Here is a 14,906-nt window from a genome sequence, read left to right as displayed (position 1 = left end):
TGTGCAGTGTTGATAACTATATTATTGATAAACTTTGCTATAGCTGATACTAGTTGTCAAGCAGTTAAACTGAAATATTCCAGAAGCTGCCTTCATGTGTGTGAACAAAAGTTTAGATTAACCCTAATTAGTCTGATTATAAAGGCACTTCGTAAAAGCTGAGACTACGCATGTGCTACTTTTTATCCAAAGCTAATTTATCCCTATTACTATAACAAAGAATATCAGAAAACAGGCAGAGGTAAGCTTGTGCCTGAAGTATTTTTCCATAAGAATAGAAAGTGAGATCATTTTTTTTTAAAAAAAAAAGCAAACAAAACCAACCAACTGATGTAGATTTTAATAACAAAATTAAAATGCATTTTAAGTAATTTTATTTTAGCACACGGGGAACATGGGTGCTCCTCAGCCTGCAGGGAATATAGCTTGAACTGCATATACAGGATCTGAGTACAGCTTGAAAGTCATCCACATTGACACATTTACATCAGAGGAGTGTTTGGTTTAGCCTGCTCCTGTGTCTGAAAGTCCTAGGCCCACCTGATCAGTGTGCTTCTGTGCCTGAGAGTGCTTTTCTTCCCCTGTTTCTCCTCTAAGAAGTTTGAGATACTTTTTTACATTGGCAGGTTCGAAGGGATCAAAGCCTTCCATGGTATTTCTCTCCAGGTTAGCTCGACACTGGCAGTACTGTTGCTTCCTCTTGTGAAATGTATTGCCTCGTAAAACCACCAACCAGGGAGAGATGACTCAATTTGTAACAAGCTACAAAATTGTCTTCCATTATGTATGAAACTAATGTTGAACCCTTACACTAACTCCATGTTTTCTGTAGCTTTTCATAGCTTTAAAAGCTCAATTGACTTTTGAAAATGCTAGCTAAGAAATCTGGGATCTATTTGATAGTTTTGGTAGCCTCCTGGTGAGTGTACAATAGATTAACAAGAGTAGTGTCCAGAAGTTTTCTTTATTATTCTGCAACAGATCATGGTGTGCAGGAAGTGCTTTTCCATGTAGAGACCTTGTTACCATCAGAGCAGCGTGCAGAATGACCCCCCTGGCCATTTCAGTGGCAAGCATAATGCCATGAAATACAGTCCATATCTAAGCCTTATGCTCACTATATTCATCTGCAGGAGCCAAATATTTTATCTTTTCATATGTAAAATGAGCTTACTGAAGATCTTGGGTTCATTTTTAGGACAGCAAGCTTTGCAGTGATTCCCTGGTTCCAGAGTCTGAGCGGGCAGGTGTTCTCTGCATGGTTATAGTCCAATGCAGAATGCAGAGCAGCAGAAAGATGGATGCATGTAATATATCTGGCTGTACCAGAACTGGATCAGAAGGTAAGACCGAGCATACAACAATTGAGAATTCAATATGGGAAAGCTAATGGTGCACTTTAATTCCTAAACTTTCTCCCATTAGTGTCAGACACAGTGGCTCCTGGAGCCACATGGATGTGGTCAGTCATGTGTGTAAACTATATTTCTTCCTAGACTTGCTCTTGCCAATTTTGGGCTGTGATTTTAACTTAAATGACTGAGTTTATTTGAAAGAGATGACTCATGAAAGAAACTCTCCTTGCATGTTTTTGTGGAAGTTTCAGCTTGTTACTAAAATTGAATGGTAGGAAAGGTGCCAATGTTGCTAATACTGGAGTGTGAGCTAATCTTGGATCTAAATGCATTGACCAGACTGGAATATACTTGGTTGAAGCTTTATTGTTAAAGGAATACTGAAATGTATACCACTTGAGATCTGCCCAGGATCAGAGAGATGCCGAGATTCTTCTAATATTGAAAGAGATCTGGCTGGATCTAACCTGCCATCTTACTGGTACAATGCATTTGGGGAAAATATTCAGAAGATATAACTTCCTTTGCATGTGCTAGGGCCTCACACACACACATTTTTCTTCTGTGCAGAAGAATTTTCTTCAGAAAAATACTGAAGTTTAAATAGTGGGAAAAATTTATTTGCCTCCACCATCCTCTTCATTAATATCATAATAATATTTAAGAATCCCAGAAGCACTTAATACAGGATTGTCATATGTGGATTTCAGTTTTACAGAAGACTATTCTGCCTTGTGGATGCAAACAGCAGCAGCAGAATTCAGCCAGCCAGCTCAGGGTGCCAGTGACTGGTAGCAGGCTTAGCGCTCCCATCCTGCGCTGATGCCGTGTCCTGCGTCTTGCAGGGCAGTCACAGACTTTACTGATCTGGTAAGGCTGTGCATGAAGCTATGTGGTACTGTCAAGCAGGGTGGGGAGTATCTGAAAACCCAAGTGAGTTCCCAACCATGGCATCCAACTACACTTTTCAACTTTTGCAAGGGTATCTACCCCCTACAAATGGACTCTGAGGCATTAAAAACAGGTTCTGTGTACGCCCCAACAGCACGGACGTATGTGAGGCTTTGAAAGTGGGTAAGAGTGTTACACTGGATGTGTGGGCACAATTCCTGCATGTAAAACAAAGATTATTTCTGGAACGATTTACACCTCTGAGGGATTGTGAAAGCCCTTGGGACTTGAATAATGTAATACAAATCTGAGAAGGGAAGAAAGGCAGAGGCGGTGTTGGTGGCATCTCAGACCTGTAACAGTGAACTGCAGCTCTGCAGCGCTAGTGCCTGTTGGAGTCTGTGCTCCGTTGCGTGTCGCGCTGGGCTGCCATATCCAGGAGAATATTTGGGTGTTTACACATTTTCTGCTTTGTTAATATGACAAAGTGTTGCAATGTAAGGAATGGGGAGGAAGGATGGTTTCCACCCTCAAAGTGTGCTAAAGGTAAGCGGATTCCAGAATGCTTTTAAAAGCGCCGAAATACTGGGAAATATTCATCACTCCGATCATTCGTTTCCTTTGCACTTAACTAAACAGAGGTGAGGAGGGAGGATACATGGTTAATAAAATTCCACTGAAGTTCTTTCTATAAGAACCACTCCAGAAATTTTCTTGGAAGAAACCAAGCCTGTAGCAGACAGCTTGTTAGGATTACAGCTTCTGTCAGTTTTCCGGGCCTCACGCTGGGAATCATGGCTTCAGAAATCTCAGTTCCTAAGTGGCTTGGTGTTAACTGCAGGATTAACTTTCCTTGATAACTGATGTTTTAATATAAGTTTTGTTGTTTCTTGTAGTAACCTGACAACAGAGCACTCGCTTCAAACCACCTTCAGGGGCCAGCTGCTCATCTCAGTGGGTACAGGTGCAGGTAGGTGAGCCAGGGGAGCAGCAAGGGACTCACCAGGTCTGGGAACAAAATCTGTCATTTGGCAATAAAGGGAGGTGGCCATGGCTGCTCTGGGGTAGGCAGGACTGCACCGATCCACTGAGGTTATCATGGCTGGCGTGCCTTGGGTGCCTGTTGATGCCCAACATTGAGCAGCATTTGGAGGTTCATTACAGACTGTTTAGGAGCCAGTTTGTTATGCTGGAAACAGGGTGGAGGAGACAGTAGAATATTCATTTAGAAATACATACCTGTTCACTTAATGAGCTTGGTAGCAATTGCATTTTTTCTCCTTGTCCATTTCTATTTGGGTTTGACCATATTTATGGCAGGAGAGCAAGGAGAGGAGGGGGGAAGCTGATTTCTGCACCACTTTGATGGGAAGCAGTCATCATCTGTGGGCAGCTGAGGAAGCACATCGTGGGCGAAGGAAGAGATCAGGAAGCAGCCAGAGCCTTGGCAAAAGCTGGGGTAGGGGGGTGTCTTGGCAATGCTTTGGGAGCCAAGACAAAGAGCAGGAACCAAACTGCACACACCATTGGTGGAAAAAAAACACTGGCATGCTCCTGCCACCAAAAGGAAGGTGGAACAAACAGCCAGTAACGCCTCTGAGCCTGGCAGTGCAAAGCTGCAAACCAGATAAGCACCCTCTCTGTTTTCTCTTCCTGGCAACACCAGCACTGATTTTCAGGCATTTCCTTACTCTCTGAGTAGCAGGTGAGGCAGCATCTGCAGTAGTCTTGGACCTATGTTTTCTCCACTCCTCTGCCTTCCTCTTCACAGAGCTTGTTCTCATTGCTCCCTGAAAGGTGGTGGGCAATAAATGATTACAGCCTGTGAACTACCGATGTTCTTAACGCTGCCTCCTGTGCTTGTACTGTGAGCATATAGTAAAGAGAGGTTGGAGGCAGGTTGGGAGAAGCCTCATCCACAGACCGTAGTAACCGTGAGAGCAGTCATATGCTCTGTCTGCTGAAGCTCTGGAGGAGGATCTGGGATCTCGAGGTAGTGCAGATTAATTCTTCTCCCCATGATTCTTCTGAGTGGAGAAGGTTGGAAGTTGTCCATTTTCCAACTTCTTGTTCTTGAATGATGCTGTGATGGCTTGTTGGTTGTCAGTATCCCAGGTGCAAAGGAGGGGATCTCCTGGTAGGATGGAGCTTGCGCCTCATCGATGTCCTGGTGAAGAGTGGAGGCATGATGACAACCAGCAGTTTGAGTGGTATTTTAGATGCTGACTGCTGTCCTCAAAGTAATGAATTGGTGTTTGCCTTCAACTGAGCTCAGCATGCCTGGTATGCTTCTGTTATGGTTATTTTTGCTTTTTGCTTGTTTTGTGAAGAAAAATGAAATAGGATTGGGGTTTTTTTTCTTCAGTGCAATAAAATAAGAGACCTGTTGGCTGAAATGCTGCCAGACTAATGTGTTAAATATTAGTCATCTCTAAAGAATGAGCCTAAAACAGTAATCTTTCTGTTTTATCTGATAACTGCCAAAATGTCTACTGAAATAGCCTGGGGAAGTGTCAAGAGAGCAGTTAAAAATAACATACCATGTCTATGGATAGCAGTTTGCCGTGGGTGGTTGTAACCACCAAAAAAAGTGAGGAGGTAGCTGCCAGATGCCCTCAGCTGCTTGTGGAAGACTTATGCTACATCTAACATGAAGGTAGCTTGGACAATTTGTCTAGCAGCACAAGGGCAGCCAAAGAGTAATTTTTTTTGTTTGTGAGACAAATAACAATAAGGGTGTACCACTGCTGCTTGTTTTGCAACGTTATTTAAATCTGCAATGCAACACACATTTTTTACCAGCTTCCTAAAAGCTCTGTAAATGGTAAATATCCATATCCACAGATGACGTGCACGGAGTGCGGGTGTTAATGACTGAAGCCACACAGTCCTACACTGAGGGCAGCAGTCACTAGAGACCATTGCGGAATTGCTCCTCTGATACTGGTTCCCTTTGCATCAAAAAGACATCAGGGTATATTGCACCCTGCTTCAAGAATGGCTGCGGCTGGCACTTGTGCAATCCACAAGTCTTAATGGGACAGTGCAGTTGGTCCATTAAATGCTTCTATTTGTTACAGTCTTAGGAGGTAGAAGAAACCATAGCTTTAAGCAAGCCCCTTACTGTAAGGTTTGTTTTATAGCATGTACTCCTCTAATCATGTGAGTACTCTTATGACTACGAAATGCAGAAAAAAAATGTTGGAATGTTTTTGCTTACCTTATATCTAATTTTGATGTTAAAATCTTGATCCTTTTCTGTGGAAAAGGAGATTAAAACCACAAATATGCAGACCTTTCATAATACAACCAGAATGTTCCTGTTGCACTCAGAAATGCTTATCACAGTTGGTCATCATAATATTTCAAGAAAAACTAGGAAAGAAGTGGCAAGAAATTAAGAAGTTAGTAATTTCTGCCAGTTGCCTTCCTTATTCATGTCATTGCCCATCTGCATAAATTTGCCAGAAGCAAGGGTCAAGTCTGGGTTCTGAAAGTCTTCTGTTTTCACCTGGTTGAGCTGGCTTTCCACAGGATGGCAAATCCCCCAACAACATGTGACACTTGCGAGGCTCAAAGATCAAGCCCTCGGGCTCATGCAGGACATGCTCCTCAACTGAATGGCTGCAAATCCTTGGGAGGTGAGCAGTGCCTGTTTGTGTCCCCGTGGGTTGTTTTTTCCTCCTTGTACTCATTTCAGAAATGCCTGATCTGTTTCCTGTGGATAAACATGCTAAAAGAAAAGAGCCTCAGAAGAACAGTACTCCATGAGACAGAAGGTCCATCGGGCCAAATACTCCATATCCAAAGCGGTCAAACAGCACCGTCTAAAGGAGAGCCTGTGAGCAGAGCAGGTCTACTTCTGCCAGGGTCCTGGGGGTGCCAAGAGTGAGAAGGTGAAGGATGAGGATCAGGACTGACCACATATGAAAGACGACGACAAAGAGGTGGTGGTGTGTGGTACGATGGGGTATTTCCCAAAGTATGACAGGTACCAATGACAAGCACACTTTTTGTCTTCGGAAACGTGCTCCGCCGCTGTGCTTCTTGGCCAGGGATGCACGGGAAGCGCCCTCGTGCCTGCCCTGCGCTTGCCTTGCAGGCAGGGAGAGCTGACAAGGGGCAGCTCCTGATGGGGCAGCGAGCCTGGAGCCCTGCCAGGCAGAGGCTGTTCTGCACAAGCGAGAAGCCCTGCGGAAACGGAGCCGAGGGCAGAGCAGAGCTGGCTCCTGCCAAGGCTTGTGATGGGCAAGAGAGCCAGAGCGCCAGGGCACGGGGGTGCCTCGGAGGTGCAAGCGCAGCAGGCGAGAACCTGGCCGAAAGGGCCCTGAGGAGACCTGGCCAGGGGCTGTGCTCAGTGGGACAGAGGCAGAGGGAACCATAAAAAGCCTGTCACCTCTCGCATCTCCCCACAGAAATGAGCGTACACAGTACAAATGCCCTTGACATCGTATGGGCATCCAGCTGAATTGACAGGGACGCCCATCAGCTGTGCCCCATGCATGGCCACCGAGGGCAGGGAGAGCCCCCCGGGCCTCCTGGGCACAGGGGCTGCCTCGGGGCCAGCACCCCAGAGCCCTTCCTCCCAAGGGTGTTGGCTGGGGGTGGGGCTGTGCATGGGGCAACTGTCACCCCTGTGTTACCCCATGTCACAGTGCCGTCACCCGGCAACATGCTGTCACAGTGCCCCGGGGGAGTATAAAAGGGGCATCGTCCCGTGTCCCCCTGCCAGAGCTGGCCTGGCACCGGCCTGAAGGCACCCGAGAGGGAGCCCTCGAGGGAATCATGGAATTCCCTGGGGGCTGAGGGAGGGAGCCTGGAGCCTGGACGAGGCTGCTGGAGCTTCTCCGCTGCAAGGGCAGCTCCCGGCAGGGCCACGGCCAAAGCCCATCTGATGGGTGGAGATGTTGTTTCAGCCTTCGGGGAACAGACACCAGCCCCTCAGGAGAGGAGAAGAACCACCCACCCCTGGGGGTGCCCGAGGCTGTCGGGCCTTCTCAGCTGGACAGCGGTGGCAACACCACGGGAACGCCTTCTTGAGGAGCGCCGCAGGGCTCGCCGTCCTCATCCCCGTGGAGCCAGGGGCAGCAGCCGTAAGAAACAAGATGCAGCGGTATTGCCAGGGGTCCCGGAGCTTTGGAGCACCCACTGGTGTCCCATCAGGTGCCAGCAGGAGTCTTGCCCCCTAAGTAGATCGGGCCGGGGGCATTTGGTCACTCTTGGAAGCCCCTGCGATGGCTCCAGGTCAGAGGGAGAGGCTTGGCATCTCCCGGGAGGCGTGCCCAGCCCGTGGGACGAGGAAGCAGGTCCTGCTCACATGCTCAGGGAACAGCCGATCGCCAGCGCTGCCTGGGGTCAGGAAGGAATTTTCCCCCGGGGCACATTGGCACTGGCCCCCGGGGGTTTTTCGCCTTCCTCTGCAGCACTGAGCGCGACCACTTGTCAGGGCTCCTCGGGTCCCTCGGGCCAGGTCACCGCCTGCTGCTCGTGCACCGCGAAGGTGGCCTCTCGTGCCCCGCAGCTGGGGGGAGGAAGGCTTTTTTCCCCCGCGGTGGGCTACCAAGCATCCCGCCCCGGGGGTTTTTTGCCTGCCTCTGCAGCACCGCGCAGGGCCCCCGGCCAGGGCTCCTTTGGGCCATTCTGGCTGGGTGCCCGCTGCTCGTGCTCCACGAAGGTGGCCTCGTGCCCCGCACCCGGGGGGAGGAAGCTTTCGGGGCTCCCAGGGAGGGGGGCCCAGTGTGGTCCCCCCAGGAGCTGCTTCTTGTCCTCTGTCGCACCGAGCACAGCCCCTTGTCAGGGCTCCTCCGAGCCCTTTCGGCCAGGTTCTCGCCTGCTGCGCTTGCACCTCCGAGGCACCCCCGTGCCCTGGCGCTCTGGCTCTCTTGCCCATCACAAGCCTTGGCAGGAGCCAGCTCTGCTCTGCCCTCGGCTCCGTTTCCCCAGGGCTTCTCGCTTGTGCAGAACAGCCTCTGCCTGGCAGGGCTCCAGGCTCGCTGCCCCATCAGGAGCTGCCCCTTGTCAGCTCTCCCTGCCTGCAAGGCAAGCGCAGGGCAGGCACGAGGGCGCTTCCCGTGCATCCCTGGCCAAGAAGCACAGCGGCGGAGCACGTTTCCGAAGACAAAAAGTGTGCTTGTCATTGGTACCTGTCATACTTTGGAAAGTAACCAAAGGTACCACACTTTCTTTTTCTTTCATGTGGGGTTGGTCCTGATCCTTATTTTTCACCTTCTCACTTCTCAGCAAACTGGGACTCCTTGGCCTGGGTCCCTGCTGCTACTTTCTGCAGCTCCGTGCCTTTGCCAGACGGCAAGGGATGCTTTTGCAAGCTGAACTGAGGAACGCATCAGCCTGCTCCTGGCTGCACATGCGCATTGTGTCACTGCTTGTGACCATCGGCTCTGAAAGGGATTCAGAACAACGGAATACCCTGTTTCCACTTGTACACTATGTTTCCTTGGAACTGTTTTTGGAGCAAAAAATAGCCTGGCTTTTCCGCAAAATAAATCTCGTTGATACTTGAATTATGGTTAGTGCAAGGAACAGAAGAGACTTGAAGGGAATGGAAGAGAAGCGTTATGCCACGTTGTGCCTGGAGTTCTGCGTGACGAGCTGCGACGGAGGCCTGAGGGGTCCCTGCAGGAGAGCAGCTCCGCAGGGCAGGGCCCAGGCCCAGCCAGGAGACAGGGGCAGGCACGGGCACAGCTACAGCATGGCCCGGGCAGGGACTGAAGGGCCCAGGCTGAGCTGAGATACATCCCCTGCGCCCTTGGCAGGAGATGGGGGGACTGGGGGTCCCAGGGGAGGCCGGTCCCAGCCACTGTGGCTTACGAGCACCCTCAGGACCCTGGCAGAAGTAGACCTGCACTGCTCACAGGCTCTCCTTTGGACAGTGCTGCCTGTCCGCTTTGGAGACGGCGTGTTGGGCCAGATGGACCTTCTCTCTCATGGAGTACTGTACTTCTCAGCTCTTTTGTGTCAGCATGTTTATCCACAGGAACCAGATCAGGCATTTCTGGAAATGAGTACAAGGAGAAAGAAAACGATCCATGGGGACACAAACAAGCACTACTCACCTCCCAAGGATTGGCAGCCATTCAGTTGAGGAGCATGTCCTGCATGAGCCCGAGGGCTTGATCTTTGAGCCTCGCAAGTGTCACATGTTGTTGGGGGATTTGCCATCCTGTGGAAAGCCAGCTCAACCAGGTGAAGACAGAAGACTCTTGAAAATGACACTTCGTATTTGCTTCTGCCACATTGTGCAGATGTCCCACTTGTTTCGAGATGATGCGCAGCTCTCACCCCCATCAGGAACTACAGGCCCCCTTTCCACAGCATGACACAGGCATTGCATAGGCTGGCACATGGTTATGGGTGTTCAGTGGTTTTTTGCTAGTGCAGGGCTGGGAAGAAAGGTCATCAGAGGTTTGCTCAGCACATGCTCATAGGGAAAGGAAGAGGGGGAAGAGGACGGGCAGGGCTAAGGGATGTGATGGGATGGAATCTGGCAGGATGGGAAGGGAAGGTCTGTTGGGTTTTTTCAAAGGTATTTTGCTTGTGTGAATAAGGAGGCTGTTACCCACATGTAGTGTTGGTAAAACTGAGATAAAGCAGTTAGTCTGTTGCTCATCATAGAGTGTCTTCTGCAAATGTTTGGCACCTCTGAAAAATTAACCCCTAGAACTACTGAGGCAGAATTCCCTGCTTCTGGTGCATGTTCGTCAGAGCACCTTCACAGGCAGTATTAACTTGTTAAAAAACTTAGATTTCACCTCTAAGCTTGAGGAAGGAGAAAGCATGAAGGGGTTTATTTTACTTTTATAATTAGAAACTGTTCCAAGAGCAGCAGCTCAAAGGCAATGCGTATGAGTGCACCTGGAGGGTGACAGAAGATTTCTTGTAGTACTGGTGTGTATTCAACCTCGTTTCAAGTTCTTTGCTATGCTGACCTCTAGGGAAACTTTTTTGCAAAACGATTTGACAAAGCATTTGTATAGGGAGGTGCTGTGGCTTCAAACCTGTCACTGCCCTTCTGATTCTAGGGACCAGATGTTTTGTGTCAAATCCAAAGGAGGCCTTCACATCAAGCTGCAAGCTGTTTGCTGCTCCCTCAGCTGGTTCCAGCACGCTGGAATGAGTTAAGGTCTTGGTACATTTGAGCAGGGCTCAGTCAGCAGAGGAAATGCATCCTGAATTTTAAGAAATTGGGTGATTTTTCTGCCTAGTTGTGAACTGGGAAGTAAAAAACTCAAAGAAAACCCTGTGCTCTGAGTTTTTGGAGGACAGCATATACCTTTTCATCTGTTAGGACTCCTTCAGCAACAGATGAAGTTGGTATCAACCACTTAAGTTCTAGCCTGACAACTATGGGAAGAATGAATAGATTGCTTTCCCAGAGGAGCTGGGATGAGGGGCAACTGGGCAAGTGTCTCCCATCAGCAGGTAACGAGCCCATTTCAGAAGGGACATTTCATGGGCTGAAGAACCAGGAAGTTCTGTTTAGTTTGTTGCTATTTAACAATGAGCCCAAAGAAAGGAAATGGAAGATTAAAGGCATGGAAGAATTGTTTTCATTTTGCTTTTAAAAGGACCATTTCAAGGAGGAGAAGACATGTTAAGAGAGATGTGCATATACCATGGGAAAAGTCCTGAGAGATCTTGCTGCTTTTGCTCCTGATATTCAAACAGGAAAATTTGCTGACAGTTGCAGATTAGGAGTATTTTTCTTCTAGATGCAAAAGTGTGAAGGTGAGTCATACTGGCTAATGATGACCATTCTTGAGCAGTGATATTTTTCTCTCTCAAGTACCCTGCTTCAGGCTCTTAGTTCAGTTTTTTGCTCAAGCAGGAGATCTGAACACGATCCCATTGTGGAAAGTTTTGTACAGTAGAGTATTATAGAAGCCAAAACCCTAACAGTAGTTAGTTATGAAGGCATATGACGGAAAAAGTTTTTATTTTGCATTAACTTTAGGCTCCTACTATCACAGGCAACTACATCACTTTCACAAACATCTCCCTTTCATAAACTGGTGAAACTCCATCCATTGCTGGATTTCAGTTTTGTTTCTTCTACTAGTAGATGCTTCCAAACCCACATTCTTTTAATGAATAAAATCCATACATTTCCAAGCTGTGTTTATTGACAGTTTGTATATAGCTGCCTGCACTAACTCTGTCTCTTAGTACCAATAGTTTTTCCTTCTAGGTGTTTATCTCCTTTCCTACTCTCGAGCTAAATTTACAGAATGGTGTGATCTCCTTGTTGTCTTTGTTCTGTTAGACTAACCATGCTCTGCCAGTCTCCCCTGAAAGAAAGATCTTGGAATCGCAGATGATCTTCATAGTTTTTTCTGCTCTGGTTGTGAATTCATCTTTGTCTGAATAAGAATGACCAGAACAGATGCAGGCTCAATGATCTAACAGTGACTTAAAGGCAGCATTAATCCTTCTCAACTCTTTTCCAGTGAATGGGTTGCATTTGCCATTTCACTGGTAAATCTGCTTGTGTCCTGATCAACCAAAACACAGGTCTTTATTCTCCTCTGCTTTTTCCAACAACTGAGTTCCCAGTTCATAGAGTTATTCTTCTGGTTGGGAAGAACAAACACTGAGATATATAATCTAGCCAGCTTTTCCACAGTGCCTTGGGAAACATGAATTATTGCACATCAGTCATTAGACAGCCTCAGGGCAAAATACAAATACAAGTGTAGTCAAGAAATAGCAGTAGTAACAAACAACAAAAAAAACCCCAACCAAACAAAACCCCAACCTAAACAAAACTAAAAGACGGTATATGTAATCTCAGACTGTTTTTGTAAAATGGTTAGAAGGCCTGGTGAATGCCTACAGTACTAATGCATATAGAGTAAAAGTAAGATGCGTTCTAAGACTTGCACACTTAACCAAAAAAACACCAAGCTCCCTAGGATAATAAGATACTTAAATTCAGGCCAGGTATTAGATACACCACAGAAATTTTAATTTCTAGCTCTCTGTGTGCTTGGGGGAATGACAGTGATTTTATAAGAGAAAAAGCAGGTTGATACTGGAAGACTGGAAACAAAACTTCAAAGAATGCTAGATAAATGTTACTGTTCAGGAGAAAAAGAGACACCTTTCCCCACCACTACCCCCCAGCAAACCCAACCAACCAAAAAAAAAAAAACCCAGCCCTAAAGAAAAATCCCTGCCATGTCAACAAACAAGCGCTGAGAACATCTACTGAAAAATATTCTCAAACTACTGAAAACTCTTCCTATCTTTATCTTGATGGATTGACAGTTTGTCCTGCACCAGAAGGATGTTGCTAAGAGCTTTACACATCATGGTGACAGAGACAGGATGCAGAAACTTTAAAAAAGGAAGGAAGAAAGTACAAGAAAAACCTTAACAATAAAAGAAGTGGTAACATTGGCCATGAAGCATGCACTCTTCCTTAGTGCATGGCCAGCTCAGCATCTACTTGTCTCAATTGTATTACATTAAAGATGGTGGACAGTCACTTAGAACACATTCTTGGGAGCCTTAATGTGCTTTTGCAGATCCAACAAAGTATTTGAGTAAAAAACAGATTATGAGTTGAGGTTTTAAAAAGCATTTAAAATCAGCTAAGTGTTAGCCCAACTTTCCTCCATGGGATAGCTGCTACGGAAATCCTTTCCTAAGGGTTCATTCTCTAGAACTGGCATCCAAATACTTTTGGAGCTGATGGTATTTTGGCTGAACCTTTCAAAGTGTGTTTTTCTCCAGTGTTTACCACTGTTTTCATGTACTGACTATATAATAACACCTTGCAAGATAAGAGATAACTGCAGACACCATTCCTATGGCATAAGGTTTCAGCTTGTTGTGGAACAACCAAGACCTGACCTCTTCAGATTACTGGCTCCCACAGCACTGCACGCACCACCACCAAAACATACCTTCTGACCTAACCTGGTGCTCCTTTCCCTTCTATTTACTCTTCCCCATGAAGCCTTGGGAAAGAAGTTGTAAAGCATCTTACATTTACTGGCTCTTCAGGAAGACAACTATTGGCACTGTGCCATCAATATCTTCAACGCTTCTGGAGGATTTCATCCTCTGAAAGGAATCTGTTTCAGATCTGCTTTGTTATGTCAGGAACCTATGGATTTCCACAGGTTTTCACTGTCAAATGCTGAGCCACCATCGCCTGACAGCTGAGAGTTGCCAAATGCTGACATAACTGCTGTTGGCAGATCCTTCTACAACCTGGTCTAGCCAATTTCCAGGCAGAGTAAACTCACTGTCATCAGCAGCTTAGCTTCTAGTTCAGAAGCTCCTTTGACAAGTCATGAAGGTCACTCCACATGCAAAAATGCCAGGGTTCTACTGCTAATCACACAACTCTTTCAAATAGTATCTTCTCACTCCAGAAATGTTAGTGAATGCTTGGGAGTAAACTGAAAATTGCAGCCTGTGCTGAATTGTCCAGGTCTGTCCTGTGTAATTATCCATGGTCTCTACAGCTGTCTTGTGACGTAGGGTTCTGGCTTTCTGGGGTTTGTTTTGGGTTTTTTTAATGTGCCAGAAGCCTGCCGATGTACTTCTATGTGTACTAAGCGTGCTTCTGTGTGTGCCACAACATGCCCTGGACAGCCTCTTCATAGCTGCTGAATATGTATGTACACGGTGAGCAGCGAAGAATGAGCCTAGCTGAGAATATCCTCCAGGCCACTATGGAAAGATAAGCTATTCCACAATAGTTACAGATGAAGCCTGGGAAGTACGGCACTTAACACAGTGGGGAAGATATGAGGTATGCTGCTATTGCCCTCCAAGTTGTGTAGAATTTTCATGATGCACAGCATGTTCATAAATAAACACAGTTTGACAAAGTATAAAGGCATTGTTGTCTAGGTCAGAGTAATTTTTCTTGGATAGTGACCTTCTCTCCTGAAATGGCAGGTGGGCCAGCATACCAGGCTCTTTCCTTTGCCATCCTATGAGACATTATAGAAGAAAAAAAATGAATGTAGTTGTTTTCCATGCAGCATGCATCTTAAGAGAAAACCTGAAGGAAAGGGTTTGTGTGTATGTGCATAACTACAGAAATATGTAACGAATGCTTTAATGACAACATTTATCAGAAATGTGAGCTGTAACAAAGAGATGAAGGGTGGAGTAAAACATCACACCTCTAAAAGGAGGCTTGCTGGAAGTGGATGACGTACAGGACCTGGACAGGAGGAATATTTTTGCCTGCATTTAGAAAAAGAGAGGAAACCATCAGAGGGATTCAAGGAGTTGAAATATAACAGTGGAAAAGAGGTGGTGTTTTTTTTGTTTTGTTTATTCTTAAGTCACATTTTACATAGAATCACAGCTAGTACCTATGGAAGCTAGCTAACAACAATTCAGACTGCAAGATGGCCAGAAGACTTAGAAAATCCCTAAGAAAAGACAACAAATTCTGCTTGTAAAGCACTTGGGATGATGTTCATGATGGTGTGGCAGGTATACCTAATGAAACAAAATAAGCTCAAGAAGCTGAGTTGAAGTATAGGTAGCAGAGTGGCAGCTTTGGTCATGACATTCAATAAAATCATGAAAAAGCAAAAGGTAGGGAAGAAAAAGAAAAGAAGCAAGCCAGAGACTTCATTGGAGTCTGAAATCAGAAGCCAAGAAGACTGGAAG

This window comes from Falco punctatus, assembly GCF_963210335.1.
Source record: "Falco punctatus genome assembly, chromosome: 4".
Classification (NCBI taxonomy): domain Eukaryota; kingdom Metazoa; phylum Chordata; class Aves; order Falconiformes; family Falconidae; genus Falco; species Falco punctatus.
Note: the sequence above shows the minus strand (reverse complement) of the source record.